The sequence below is a fragment of the Mytilus californianus genome, unplaced genomic scaffold (assembly GCF_021869535.1).
Source record: "Mytilus californianus isolate M0D057914Y unplaced genomic scaffold, xbMytCali1.0.p SCAF_12, whole genome shotgun sequence".
In the NCBI taxonomy this organism is placed as follows: domain Eukaryota; kingdom Metazoa; phylum Mollusca; class Bivalvia; order Mytilida; family Mytilidae; genus Mytilus; species Mytilus californianus.
In genome coordinates, this window is record NW_026262604.1 from 19,146,850 (window position 1) to 19,161,421 (window position 14,572).

The following is a 14,572-nucleotide window of genomic DNA, read 5'->3' on the forward strand; positions in this document are numbered from 1 at the left end:
GGTGCATTTCAATTTTCTGTTTACTATTGCTTCTCATGTTTTGTTATGTATCATATAATTTAAAACCCGAACCAGGGATATATAGATTTTTGAAGGATGACCTGTAATCTGGTGTTCAAGTCTTTGTTCTTTGATCACGGTGTATGGATTGTTGTCTCATTGGCATTCATATTCAACTCCTAGCTGTATTTAATCCTTTTTTTTCTGAATATCTCATGCAATGGCAGTAACTTTCGAATTACTATTTATATGTTGTAACACTTTATAGTGACTGAAAAGGGTTAACAAATCCAAATTGTGGAAGTCACGTCCAGACAGCACCAGATCATTCGACACTGTAGCTTATAAAAGGAAACTCAGATTTGGAAAGTTCAATTTGAAGGTAAAACATGTTAAAATCTTGTGAAAGGTATAAAACACAAAAAAAAACTGAAAAAACAGATAAACGCTGCAGTTAATTAATAAAGATATCGTGACGAGTTTATTTCTGTATTGGCCTTGTTATTGGTCCTCGGCCAGCTGTATCGACTTTCGGCTTCGCCTTAGGCTAATACAGCAAGCATCTGACCAATAATAAGGCCAATACAGAGATAATCACGTAAATATATCATAGTAAATTATCTTTTTAATTGAACTTTACTAAGCGACCTATTAATACAAATATACATAACTGTCTTTACCTATAGTTTACAAATACATCCATAAATAAAGGCAACTGTAGTATACCTTGTTCAAAAGTCATAAATCGATTGAGAGAAAACAAATCCGGGTTTCAAACCAAAACTGAGGGAAACACATCAACTATAAGAGGAAAACAAAGGCACAACTTGAACACCGAAGTGCAACAAAAACAAACGCCAACACACATAGAAACGAACTATTTGATAACAACTGCCATATTCCTGACTTGGTACAGGACATTTTAAGAAACAATGATGGGTTGAACCTGGCTTAATGGCTAGCCAAACCTCCCGCTTTATGACAATGTTAAAAAATATCGCTAAAACATTACGTGACAGAAATACAGCACAAACACGAACAAGAACATTCATAACAGAGAAACGCACAAACAAATAATATAAAAGTCGACACAACATGCAAACCGCAGAACAACAACGATCATATTCCATCAAAGACAAACACCACAGGATATCAAAAACAGTGACGCGCTTACGTAACTAACATGCAATCTCGAACTTTATACAATTATTTTCACAATATTCGGCCAAACAATTTTCATGACAATGATGATATGGAAAGTTATAGGCGTATAATGTAAGGGCTGTTCTCAAAAATAGTACTTAGTATTTGTATCTTAAATTTCAATATTGTCTTTGAATTCTGTATGAAGATAATGAACGGTCTTAATAGTTTTTGTTCATTCTTTTAGATGTAAAGTTGTAAGATTTCTTGACTAAAACATTGTATGAGAGAAATTAATGTTAAGTCAAATAATTGTTATTTATACTTGGTCCGAGTGCATAATATAACAGTAGTTACTTGATATTAAAAAAAAATATGTAAACTAAATCAATAAATAAATATTATGTGATTGAAACTATGTTGGATTTTCATTTCTCGTTTCAGCATTTGTTAAGCAGTGGCTGTTCCTTTCCGGTTACTATTTATGTGCTGTGTATAAAGTATCGTAACACTTTAGAGTTACTGGACAGGTTGAATTTAGGCGACGAAACATCCAAACAGCACCAGATCATCATGATCATTTGCGATTCCAGATGATTTCAGATTAGTAATAAACGATAAAGAAAGTTAGAAAGCTCTAGTTCATGTAACTGATTTTATTAAACGATTGATAAATGTTAAATACAGAAAAAAGACACATGCTTAACAATGATCGTGATAAAGAAAATGTAAGTTTTGTGATTGAAATGAAAATAGATCATGACATGATGTGCCGACTCATGGGAAGTTGCATACAGCAAGTCTAGTGATATTGAAAATATTCAGTACGTACAGATGAAAGAGACCAGCAGTCAAGTACTGATAATTGTAATAAAAAATATAAAGATTTTGTATTGTTATGAAAGCGGTAAATGTATTATTGTATGCAGGCAACTGAGGATGACAGATCTCCTTATGATATCTTATATATTTAATGCCAATATGTACTTTAATTAAAAATGGAGGTTCGTCATAGACACAAAATGATAATGCAGGCTAACAGACTTCATATGAAGCACCTTTATAAAGTGCAGTCACCAATCCGAATTGTAGAGTGTATGTCTATGATATCATTTCAGCAGGCTATGACATTAATCTTTTTTTCAGTAACTCCAAACACTCTTTGATACAATATAATATTGTATATATACTGTTTCTTTGTATTTGTATTTTTGTAATTCATTACAATAGTCACCAGTTTTAGATTTATGCGCTTTTCCAATATATTTTTTATATAGGTAATAAACAAACAACAAATATTCGACTTTTTTTCTAAAAGATAAAAGACTTTTCAATTGAGCGATTCAACTTAAGTCACCTGGTCAAATATAATATATATACATAAAGAAACATTTAATGCAAAGATGTTAGCCTTTGTACAAAACGGCCACCAGCTTGCACAGAAACAGATGCCAGCATCCAAAAAAAAAAGGATGTTAGCATCCAAAGAAGCATCCCAGAGATTAACTCTAATGGATGAACATCCAAAAAGAAAGATAAGTCTGCATGCATATAATTGGGATGCCACGATCCAAACAAAAGGTATATCAAAGTCTATATATATAGTTAGATTAGATGCCAGCATATAAATGCTGGTGTATTCAATATGGTACTTTATAAAGCCATATCAGCATCCTGCAAAGATGAAGATGCTATTTCCATATTTTTTTTGTATAATCCGCTAACGCAATTCTAAAATATTCTGTATACAAAAATAATAGTTGTAAATTGTATAAAAACAACCTCTCAATGTAATAAGATAATTATATAGACATCCTATATTTTTTTAAAACCAATAAAATTTGTTCAGCAGAATCTGCTACCCATAGAGATGAAACGAATCCGTATGGCGGTATGCTTGAAGAAAGATTACCATATGTTGATACTATAAAAAAAACCAATTTAATAGAAAATAAAATAAAAGCTTCAATCTTTCCCAGAACATGGTGAAATTTCGTAGAAAGTAACACAAAATGATCATAAACATTCTAAAGATATCAATAATTTGTATAACAGCATATGAGAATTTAAAATTTTAGTTGAGAACCCATTTTGTGCAGTATATATAACAAATCGTTTTTTTTCAAAACAGAGTGTTAAAAGACATCTAAAAGAGCAACACAACAATTGCTTAATATAATGTGCCTATTATAATACTATTAACAGGAAATTGAATATTATGTCCAGAACAATGCAAGACATAGAGGTGTATATGAATGAAAGTTAATTATGATAGATCATAATTTTATTCATAATGCACCAATAAGAAACCGTAGTTTTTCCTTCAATTTATTTACCTAAAACTATTAAATCAGCTGCAAAATTATTATATATGTATGCCTACATTGCATTAAACAATGGAAATTAACAATGTATATTTATATAAACGATCAAACTTGTAAATAAATTAATAAATAATCTTTATTTCAAGTGGATAATCCAATTAGTTAAAACTAATCTTCCCGAGAGTCTTCAAAATAATAATAACATATTTATAAGTACATACAGTATTATAATGATATATTATACACAATATACAATTGTATCTAGATAATAATGAAAAAGCATATTAATTTGCACAATTGATGAAAAATTTGTAACATTTTGTTTTAAAAGATACAAGTGTATTACTCATTTTTATTTCATTTGGTAAACTGTTCCATATTTGAGAACCTGAATATGTAAATGTTTTCTTTAAAAAGTTTGTTTTTGGTTTCGGGAGATAAATAATTTTTCATCAGCTGAACGTAAATTATAATTTTGATTACCAGTAAAATGAAAGTTTTCTTGTAAATAGTTAGGAACCATATCATTTAATGATTTAAATACAAGTATTGGCTTTTGATATTGAATGCGTTTTTCCACATTTAACCAGTTTAAACTATTAAACAATAAACTGGATGATGTCATTATGTCAGCTTCTACTATAACCCTAGCAGATTTCTTTAATAACTTATTTAGTTTATTTATTCCACTTTCATAACAACTTCCCTATATATTGCAACAATAATCAAACAATGGCAGAATATAAACATTAAAATAAATCATAAAGATGTATCCTGACCATTTAATAAATTGGAATTTGTCTATTATATCTTCATTGTAGATGATATCGAAACAGAATATGAATACAAAGTGTAAATTCTTGCTTAACCGAGTATTGACGTAAGTAATTTGAATAACGTCGTTATTGACAATGATCTTGTCAACAAGCCTAACATGTTAAAGCCTATATCATATAGGTCGGACTAAATGTTTTATTTGAAACAACTTACTAATATTACGTTCGGATCACTTTACTATGGCCGTTATTATTCGATCTGTATGGGTGATTCTACAATAAAGAAAGTTTCCACCTTTCACACTCGAGTGTAACAGATGGCAGCTCATGAAGACCTTGCGATTTAACATGTTTTGTCTAGGTTACGGCAAAACTATTGCTTTTAAAACATGTTCATAATAATTAACTTTACAATGTGACTGAATGAAAATTCAACGAATTGTCAAGGCTTAATTTTCCATTTAAAATTCATTCAATTTTCTCGTCCAAATATGCACGTATATACATTTAAATGTTTTTGTAAATGATCTTTTTAAATGAACTTGACTGATCGACCTTTTCTTACATATATAATATTCACAAATAATGATCTTTTCATTTACTGTAAACTTATCATAATAAGCAGTTCTTGGACGTAGTTCAGTTCTCAAATGGACAATTAAATACACACATAGGGTAACAGTACACAATAAAAGACCTTTTCAATAACTATCTTTACCTATATTTTACAATTACACCTAAAGGTAAGAGGATGTAAAATGTAAGTGCTGTTCTCAACAATAGTTCTTAGTATTTGTTCACAAATTTCAACATTATCTTTGAATTTAGTACGAGGAAAATGAAGGGTCTCAATATATTGTTTTTCCATTCTCTTAGACGTTTAGCTTTAGCTTCCTTGATGAAGTTTGGTAAATGAAAAAAATAAATGTATGAAAGAAATTAAAGGGGCACTAGCAGTCAAATTCATGTTCACCGATTTGACTCAAATTCTCATATTTGATTTATAACATATTAAAACATTTATTCCAATTTTAAAAAGCATGAAATAAACAATATATAAGGCATGGGCTCGATAATATGTCTCATCGTTTCGTGTGTATTTAAGTCTAGACGCCATCTAATTAACTATCGAGTTGCCCTCCGAATACTGCCGATGGTCATAAAAGCGATATAAACATAAATAGAAATAGAAATAGAAAGCGAGCTCGTGCAATTGGATTTTTCTAGATCTGTTTAATCTCATATTATCGGTTAAAATATATTTAATCATCGTTTTTACCTGTATAACAATGATTTTTTTGCGAATCGAATCAGTCAATCAAATGATTTACCTTTGTTTCACTTCAAATGTTGACATTCTTTCCCTTTTAATAGCTGAACACGAACAATTTCATGCGTTATCCATCTCTAACTAAGGGGTTACATTAAAGTTCACATGAATACGGATTCAATGAGGTTGAATTATTCACTTGCAAGTAAATAATTAATCATCGATGTTTCTTAGCTTATGTTGACAAAATTGAACCATACTGGCTGCTAAAAGCGAATTATTACTTCACTATTTCACTTTCATTAATGATTGAACAAAAAAAATCATATCTTAAATTTTGTATATATCTTGTAGCTAGTGCCCCTTTAATGTTGAGTCCAATATTCGTTATTTTTACTTGGTCCGAGTGCATAACATAACAGTTGCCATTTCATATTTCAATAACAAAAAACTATTTAATGTAAACTAAAGAGAAAGACATGACCATTTGATTGATCGGAATTGATTCATAATACCTCCTTTGTTCATGATATCGAAACCAAATCTGCTTTCATACTGTGCAGCCACGTTTGTCCAGGTATTGCCGAAGGTAATTTAAAAAGAGTTGTTATTGACACTGATCTTGTCAACAAGCCAGACATGTTGAAGCCTATAGCTTACCGGTCGGACTGCATGTTTTATTCAATTCAACTATCTAATATTATGTTAGAGTCACTTTACTCTGGCCGTTATTATTTAATCTGTATGGGCGATTCTACAAAAAAGACAGTGTTCTCTTTTTTCGTGACATACGTAGATGCTAATGTGACTAAACTTTAATTTTAGGAATTGAAAGGGCTTTATTTTCCATTTAAAATGCATCCAATGTTATCGTCCAAATATGGAAGTATAAAAAGTAATAGGTTTTTGTAAAGAATCTTTTTGATTGAACTTTTAACAAAATATTGATAAAAATGTAATGAATCAGAAATAATGATGTTTTCATTTTCTTTAAACTTGTCGTAATAAGCGGTTCTGTGATGTAGTTGAGTTCTTTAATGGACAATAAAAACATATATAGGATAAAACTACCTAATAAAAGAGCTTTTCAATAACTGTATTTACCTTTAATTAACCAATACATCAACTGGTTATTGGGCGTAGAATGTAAGGGCTGTTCTCATAAATCGTACTTAGTATTTTTTTATATTAAATATTTTCTTTGAATTTAGTCTATGAAGATAATGAAGGGTCTCAATATTTTTTTCATTCATTTGGCGTTAAACTTTTAACTTTTTTGAGGAAGTTTGGTAAATGAAAATAAAACGGTATGAACAAAAAATTATGTTCAGTCAAATATTCATTATTTTTACTTGTTCCGATTGCATAATATAATTCGATTTAAAGGGCTCGACCATTAAATCGCGTTATCAGAGGAAGACCAGCAATAGTTCATTAGCGGGTCAAAGCAGACGCGCATGTCTAAATTTATTGCACTACATATAAATTAACTGTTCTTGCACTCCTCATCACAAATTTTGCAAACGCTATCTTCAAGGATTTATATTGATTTAAGGTCAGATTATTGAGTTAATTTAGTATACACATGATTACTTGATATTTAATTTTAATACATTCAATCGATTTTATTTGTTTATGTTTATTATATGCCTATATAACGAATTATGATGTTTGATTTAATTCAATTTTTAGTTTCATTCATATTATTGCTTTGTCTTTTATTGAGGCATCTCATGTTGATGCTTTCTATGCTAATTACATTTTGTTATGCAGATTATTCTGGTAGCTTCCTATTATCAGGTATGTAATTTATACTAAATATTCGATGCGCGCTGAGAGTCATCTAATATCGCTAGACAATACAATACACCTTTTCGCTATTTGTCCGCCATTACTGGACATCACACAAGTTCCCGTAAAATTTTGACGTCATAATAGAAAATATCTGACGCCACAATGGAAAAGTGATTGTTGTATGACGTCGAGCGGGACTGATTCTCGGGTCAAGCGGGATTAGCGATAAGGTGTATTATCCATGGTACACCTAATTGTTATTTGATGTTGTGAATTATTTCAGTGAATTATATTTAACTAGGCTTTCGTTAAGAAATATTCGGTAAATGCTTTAAATTGACATTTGATTAATTGATTTATTATCAATTCTTTTCCGTCATAGATATTGCGTTGTTCATTTCATGTTTACTTTTATATTTAGTTATACATATATTTTAAGATTGACAACTATTATTATTTTATTTATACTGTGTTCATTTATTGGAAGGTTAGTGATGCCTAGGGGAAAAACTGTCGCGAGGGGAAAAGGCGTTAAAAGAAGGAGAACAGCCCGTGTTACTGAGAATGACAGGACAGCTGCACCGTCCCAAACAGAACATGATGTAGTGCCGCCCCGGATGCAATTTCCAACATCTAATGCACCAGGACCATCTACCATGTCTAACAGTTCAGTGGATTTGCCGAATAATGAAGAGTCCGTAATGCCTGTGTATTCACAAAACATCAATGAACAAGGTACATTTCAAAATTTTGAATCTAATGTCAATTCTGTACATGAAATTCCCAGCATCAGCAATGATTTGGGTAATAATGTTTCGAGCAATATCAGACAAAAAATCTTAAATGGTGAATATATTGATCTGGGCTGTTTACTGTCGAACCCAGTACCTATTGATGATAATTCTAATACTTTAATAATAAAAGATGGTGTTCTACAATCTAAACCAAAAGCATCAACAGTAAAGATTAATAAAACTAGTCAGTGGACTGATGCATTTCTGATTTTTATTGATATTTATTTGTCAAGTCATTTGGGAGAGGCAAGAGGGCTTCTGAAATACATGAGTAACATACGACTGGGAGCTAGTAGGGTTCCCGGTTTAGGCTGGAAGAGGTACGACGAGCAATTCCGTTTAAAAAAAATAAGAATGCCGTCTTGTAACTGGGGAACAGTGATTTAGAGCTTTGGTTACTCTTCATGTATGATGATAACACACAAAATAACCAAAACCATGTAACTAATGTGTATAAGTGTTATGATTATAACAATGGCTCCTGTACTAGGCCTAACTGTCATTATTCACATAGTTGTTTACGTTGTACAGGTATTCACCCATCGGTAAACTGTACAAGATTTTATGGTGCTCAGACAAATTTTAATTTTAGGCGTGGTCCTAGATTCGCTGCTGGACAACCAAATAACAGTTCACAACGAGGCTCGAGTGCTAATCCAAGGGCAGCTGTCAGATTCCAGCGACCAGCTTTCCACGGTTCATTCAATCGCTAATACGCCAATTAAATTTGATGTTCTTTGCAAGTTTTTGGGAAATTATAGTAATACAATAGTCGCTTCGGAATTAAATTTGGGATTTTTGGAAGGTTTTCGTCTAAATTATAATGGACCTAGGATGACTACTGATTGTAGAAATCTAGTTTCTGTTTTTGGCAATGAAGTTGAAGTTGCAAAAAAATTATTGAAAGAAATTAATTTGGATAGAATAGCTGGCCCCTTTAACAATATACCTCTTTTTAATCTAAGATTGTCTCCGATTGGCTTATGTCCTAAAAAGGATGGTTCTTGGAGGCTTATACAGCATTTATCGTTTCCACACGGTTTAAGCGTAAATGATTATATTGATAAGGGCTTGTGTTCTGTGACTTATACGCCGTTTGACCACGCACTAGATATGGTGGGTAGCCAAGGAAAGTTCGCCCTAATTGGAAAAAAAGATATCAGCTCGGCATTTAGGCTTTTACCAGTAAACCCGGATGATTTCGAGTTATTGGGTTTCAAATTTTTGGACTTTTACTTCGTGGACCGCTGTTTGCCTCAAGGTTGTAGTTTGTCTTGTGCAACATTTGAGAAATTCTCAACATTTTTAGAATGTATCTTTAAGGACAAAACGGGATCGGATAGTGTTATACACTACTTAGATGATTTTTTGTTTGCAGGCCCGGGGGCTGATTCAACTTGCCTTAACCTGATGAGTGAATTTGATTGTTTATGTGATCACTTAGGAGTTCATTTGGCACATGACAAGACCGTCGGTCCAACTCATGTTCTTACTTTTTTGGGGCTTGAAATTAATACAATTGAAATGTCAGTAAAAATTCCCCAAGAGAAATTGCTAAAATTGAAAACAATAATTTCAAACTTGTTAGGCAAAAAAAGAACAACATTACGTGTTCTCCAGTCTTTTACAGGGATTTTGAATTTTTGTTCGCGAGTGATCCCTACGGGTAGGGCATTCAACAGACGTTTTTATGATGCAATGTCAGGAATATCAAATCCTCGGCACCATATAAGGCTCACTGCGTCAATTAAGGAAGACATAAGGCTGTGGTCGTTTTTTTTAGATTGTTTTAACGGCAAATTTTATTTTCCCGATTCCGATTGGATATCAAATGTTGATATGGAGTTATTTACTGATAGTGCTGGTAGTGCATTTGGTGGATGTGCTTCGTATTTACATCCTAATTGGGCTTTCTTTCCTTGGCCGTCATTTTGGTTAGGTTGCGATATATTAAAGGACATTACATTTTTAGAGTTATTACCTATTGTATTAGCCTTTCATTTGTGGTATGAGACCTTTGCGAATAAAAAAATTATCTTACACGTTGACAATAAAGCACTTGTTCATATCTTGAATTCTAAAACGTCTAGATCAAGAAGGGTAATGCATATTCTTCGTCCTTTAGTCTTAAAAGCTATGGTTTATAATATTCAGTTCAAAGCAATGCATATTACATCAAACAAAAACTGTATTGCGGATGCAATTTCTCGTCAACAGTGGGCACGGTTTCGTCGCATGTCTCCAGAGGCTCTACAAGAACCAGAAAAGGTCCCACAGTCTTTTCTACAAGTGATCTCAAATTTGAATCCAACAAGTTGTTAACGGCTTCAATCTCACCAAACACAAGTGACACTTATGAAACTGCTGTCAGGTCATTTGATCAATTTAGATCTTCACACGGACATGCCATTGTTTGGCCACCCTCACTTAATGTTATCTGTAACTTTATAGCATATTTATCTGTGCGAGGTTATGCTCCGTCTACTGTCAAGTCTTATATTTTTGGTATAGCCTTTAAATGTAAAATGTTAAATATTACTGATAACACTCAAAATTTTATAATTAAAAAAATGTTAATTGGAATGGAAAGGCTTGACAAACGAGCGGATTCAAGATTGCCAATTACGCCACAGATTTTAGATAAATTGATTTCACTATTACCATCTGTATGTCTCTCACAGTATGAGACCTTATTGTTTTCGGGGTTGTTTAGTTTGGCCTATTTCGGCTTTTTCAGGACAGGGGAATTAGTAGTCAATAAATCACTGGCACATTCTCACACTTTGTCGTTAGATGATTTTAGTTTTTCGGAAAATAACGTTTCTATCAACCTAAAATTTTCAAAAACTGATCAGTTAGGCAAAGGTAGTTTAATAATTATACCTTCAATTAATTCTCATGTATGTCCTGTTCATTTATTAAAGAGATATTTTATTGCCAGGCCCAAAAGTATTGGTCCTGCATTCATACACTTCGGTGGAAACTATGTTACACGTGATCAGTTTAACGCTGTTCTAAAGAAAGCTCTGAATGTGGCGAATATTACATCGGATAATTTTCAAAGTCATAGTTTTAGGATCGGAGCTGCATCTCAGTCTTCGAAAATGGGGTTTTCTGATGATGAAATTCAGGATTTTGGTCGTTGGGAATCGAAAGCTTATAAAAGATATATCAGAATACCAACGCTAAAGTTAGCAAGTCAAATTTAATATGTGTCATCATTTATTTGTTTGTATATATTGTACATTATTAATTTGAAATTTGAATACTCGCCTGATCGTCACTTTAAGACTTTCAGGTCAACAAAAGAGTGTTTGGTTGGTGGGTTCTTCAATCATCAAACATGCATTTGTACATGCTAGAAGGTCCGTCGATGGTGTAAATTTAGGTTTGGAACGAATAAAAACTACAATATGGTGGCAAGGAAAAAGTGGAATGAGGATTTGTGAGATAATACCCAAAGTCAAACATTTGCTTACATTTGAAGAACCCCCGCAAGTTTAGTATTTCACTGTGGTGGAAATGATATCGGACAAAAAGTGTCATGTGTATTAGGACACGATATTTTAAAAGTAATTGATTGCCTTCGGGTCTTACTACCACAGTCAAAATTTGTTTGGTCTCAAATTTTACCCAGATTGAAATACAGGAATGAGGTTGTACACAGATCTTTGAACAGAACTAGAGTTAGATTAAATAGTTTAGCAGCTACATATATCATCAAACATGGCGGTGCTTATATTAGATATCCAGAAATATCCGAAGACAATCCAGATTTATTTTTAGACGGTGTTCATTTATCAGATATCGGAAATGATTTGTTTTTGTATAGGTTACAGCAAGGTTTATTTGACATTATAAAATTTTCACATACAATTTGTCCACAAAACGGCGAAGTAGGTCCATGGCTTCGGGAATCTGTTAGCTTGTAGTTACGGCGGTCAGATTCATTAACATACAGGTTTTTTATTTTTAAATAAATCACCTTCATAGTACTGGTTGGCGGTAACAATTTTCGAAACATTCTGTTATGACAGAAATTTTCGAATTTGTTTAGTGGCGGACTTTATAGGCTGCACCAGTACCGATAAACTTGATTTATTATTATTTAATTTAGAACATTAATCCATTTAATCTTCATTTACACTTCAAACGTAGTTTCTCATGTTGATTTGGACATCTGTTGCCAGGGTTCAATTCAGCACACTATTAATTCATAATTTCATTACATTTTAGTTTTATTTCAATTTTAATTATCTATTCTATTTTAAAGATTTGATTTGCAATTTTAATTTACGGTTACCCAAAAACCCTTTGTTCATGGGTTGGTAACCGACAGAAGCCGTGATCTTACTTCGCCAATAAATATATATTATTCTTAACATGTGTTATCTCTTATAATTCGATTTAAAGGGCTCGACCATTAAATCGCGTTATCAGAGGAAGACCAGCAATAGTTCATTAGCGGGTCAAAGCAGACGCGCATGTCTAAATTTATTGCACTACATATAAATTAACTGTTCTTGCACTCCTCATCACAAATTTTGCAAACGCTATCTTCAAGGATTTATATTGATTTAAGGTCAGATTATTGAGTTAATTTAGTATACACATGATTACTTGATACCCACCCGGCCTCTCCCTTTATTTTCGATACTGCTGTTTTTGTTTTTATTTTACAGATTTATGTGTGTTGTCTGTACATATACTTCAACTTTAAAGAAAACCTGTCACGGCTTCTGGATCTGTTTGTGTTTATGTAAACACAAATAACCGAACTATGACCTCCATATGGTGAAGTGATAATGTATTGACAATAATAATGCACTGATCAAAGATGATGTTATGACCGTCTGTTGCCAGAGGTCATGGACGGCGGACTTTATAGGCTGCACCAGTACCGATAAACTTGATTTATTATTATTTAATTTAGAACATTAATCCATTTAATCTTCATTTACACTTCAAACGTAGTTTCTCATGTTGATTTGGACATCTGTTGCCAGGGTTCAATTCAGCACACTATTAATTCATAATTTCATTACATTTTAGTTTTATTTCAATTTTAATTATCTATTCTATTTTAAAGATTTGATTTGCAATTTTAATTTACGGTTACCCAAAGACCCTTTGTTCATGGGTTGGTAACCGACAGAAGCCGTGGTCTTACTTCGCCAATAAATATATATTATTCTTAACATGTGTTATCTCTTATAACAGTAGGTATTTCACATTTCAAAAACATTTCTTTATTAACTAAAAATGTTGACATGAACATTTGATGGATTACGATTTATCTAGTATATCTCCTTGGTAAACATAATATGCATACATAGTATGAAGTCTTGCTTGTCCAATTATTGACGGAAGTTATTTCAATAGCGTCGTTATTGACAATGATCTTGTCAACAAGCCTAACATGTTAAAGCCTATAGCATACAGGTCGGACTACATGTTTTGTTTGAAACAACTTACTTATATGATGTTCTGGTCACTTAACTCTGGCCGTTACTATTCGATCTGTATGGGTGATTCTACAATAAAGAAAGTTTCCACCTTTCACACTCGAGTGTAACAGATGGCAGCTTATGAAGACCTTGCGATTTAACATGTTTTGTCTAGGTTACGGCAAAACTATTGCTTTTTAAACATGTTCATAATAATTAACTTTTCAAGGATATTGAAAAATTTATTTTGAGTTTTCATTATTAAACAATTTTTTGTAAATTCCTTTGCCATTTTTTTTTATTATGTTAATAGTCTTGGTATGCTAACTAATTTTGTGCACGTTTTAAGCATTATTATTAATATATATTAATTATGTACCGTTATTTTGAATTATGTTTTAAAAACATTTATTTACTGACTGAACTCAATAATAACTTTTTTTTTGTTCTTTTCCATAGTTTTGAAAAATGACGGCAAATTGTATGGATTAAGGCTGCGAGCTCGTTATACAAATTAGAATTAAGAAACTGAATGAGTCTATTAATACCCATGCTACATCAATCTTTAAAAACCCTAAAGTTGTAAAACACTTGTCCTACCTCCATGACACATTTTTTGTTGTCACCGCTGATAAAGCTCTAAATAACATGAATGACATCGTGTTTGTGTAAATCACATTACATAAACTTCTTGATAAATGAATTACGTATTGAAAATTTACCTTGAAACTCAGCATATAACCCCACGACACTTACTAAAGAGGAAACCCTGGATATTCATAGGTCTGTTCTATGTTCCTTTGTAATTTCTACCAAAGACGAAGAACTGTATGTTCCATTACTGTACACACAAGTGTACTTACAAACAACAGTTTACTGCTGGGTCTTCCAAGTGCTCAACAAAACAACTTTCCAAATTATTAACATCAATTTTATCTTAAACCAAAGCCGGGCTTCAAAGTTAGTGTGAAACTACTTATTCTAGAGGTGTCGTGAATCAGATGTTCAAAAGATCTTTTATAGT

The 14,572-nt window shown here is 32.1% G+C and overlaps 1 long non-coding RNA gene across 1 annotated transcript; it reads left to right on the forward strand.

Annotated features, from left to right (window-relative positions):
* The first annotated feature begins 7,980 nt into the window (after nucleotides 1-7,980).
* Nucleotides 7,981-13,299, forward strand: LOC127721524 (uncharacterized). The gene is made up of 2 exons (XR_007991294.1): nucleotides 7,981-8,042; nucleotides 12,784-13,299. It is a non-coding gene; the product is annotated as an uncharacterized LOC127721524 (long non-coding RNA).
* The last annotated feature ends 1,273 nt before the right edge of the window (nucleotides 13,300-14,572 follow it).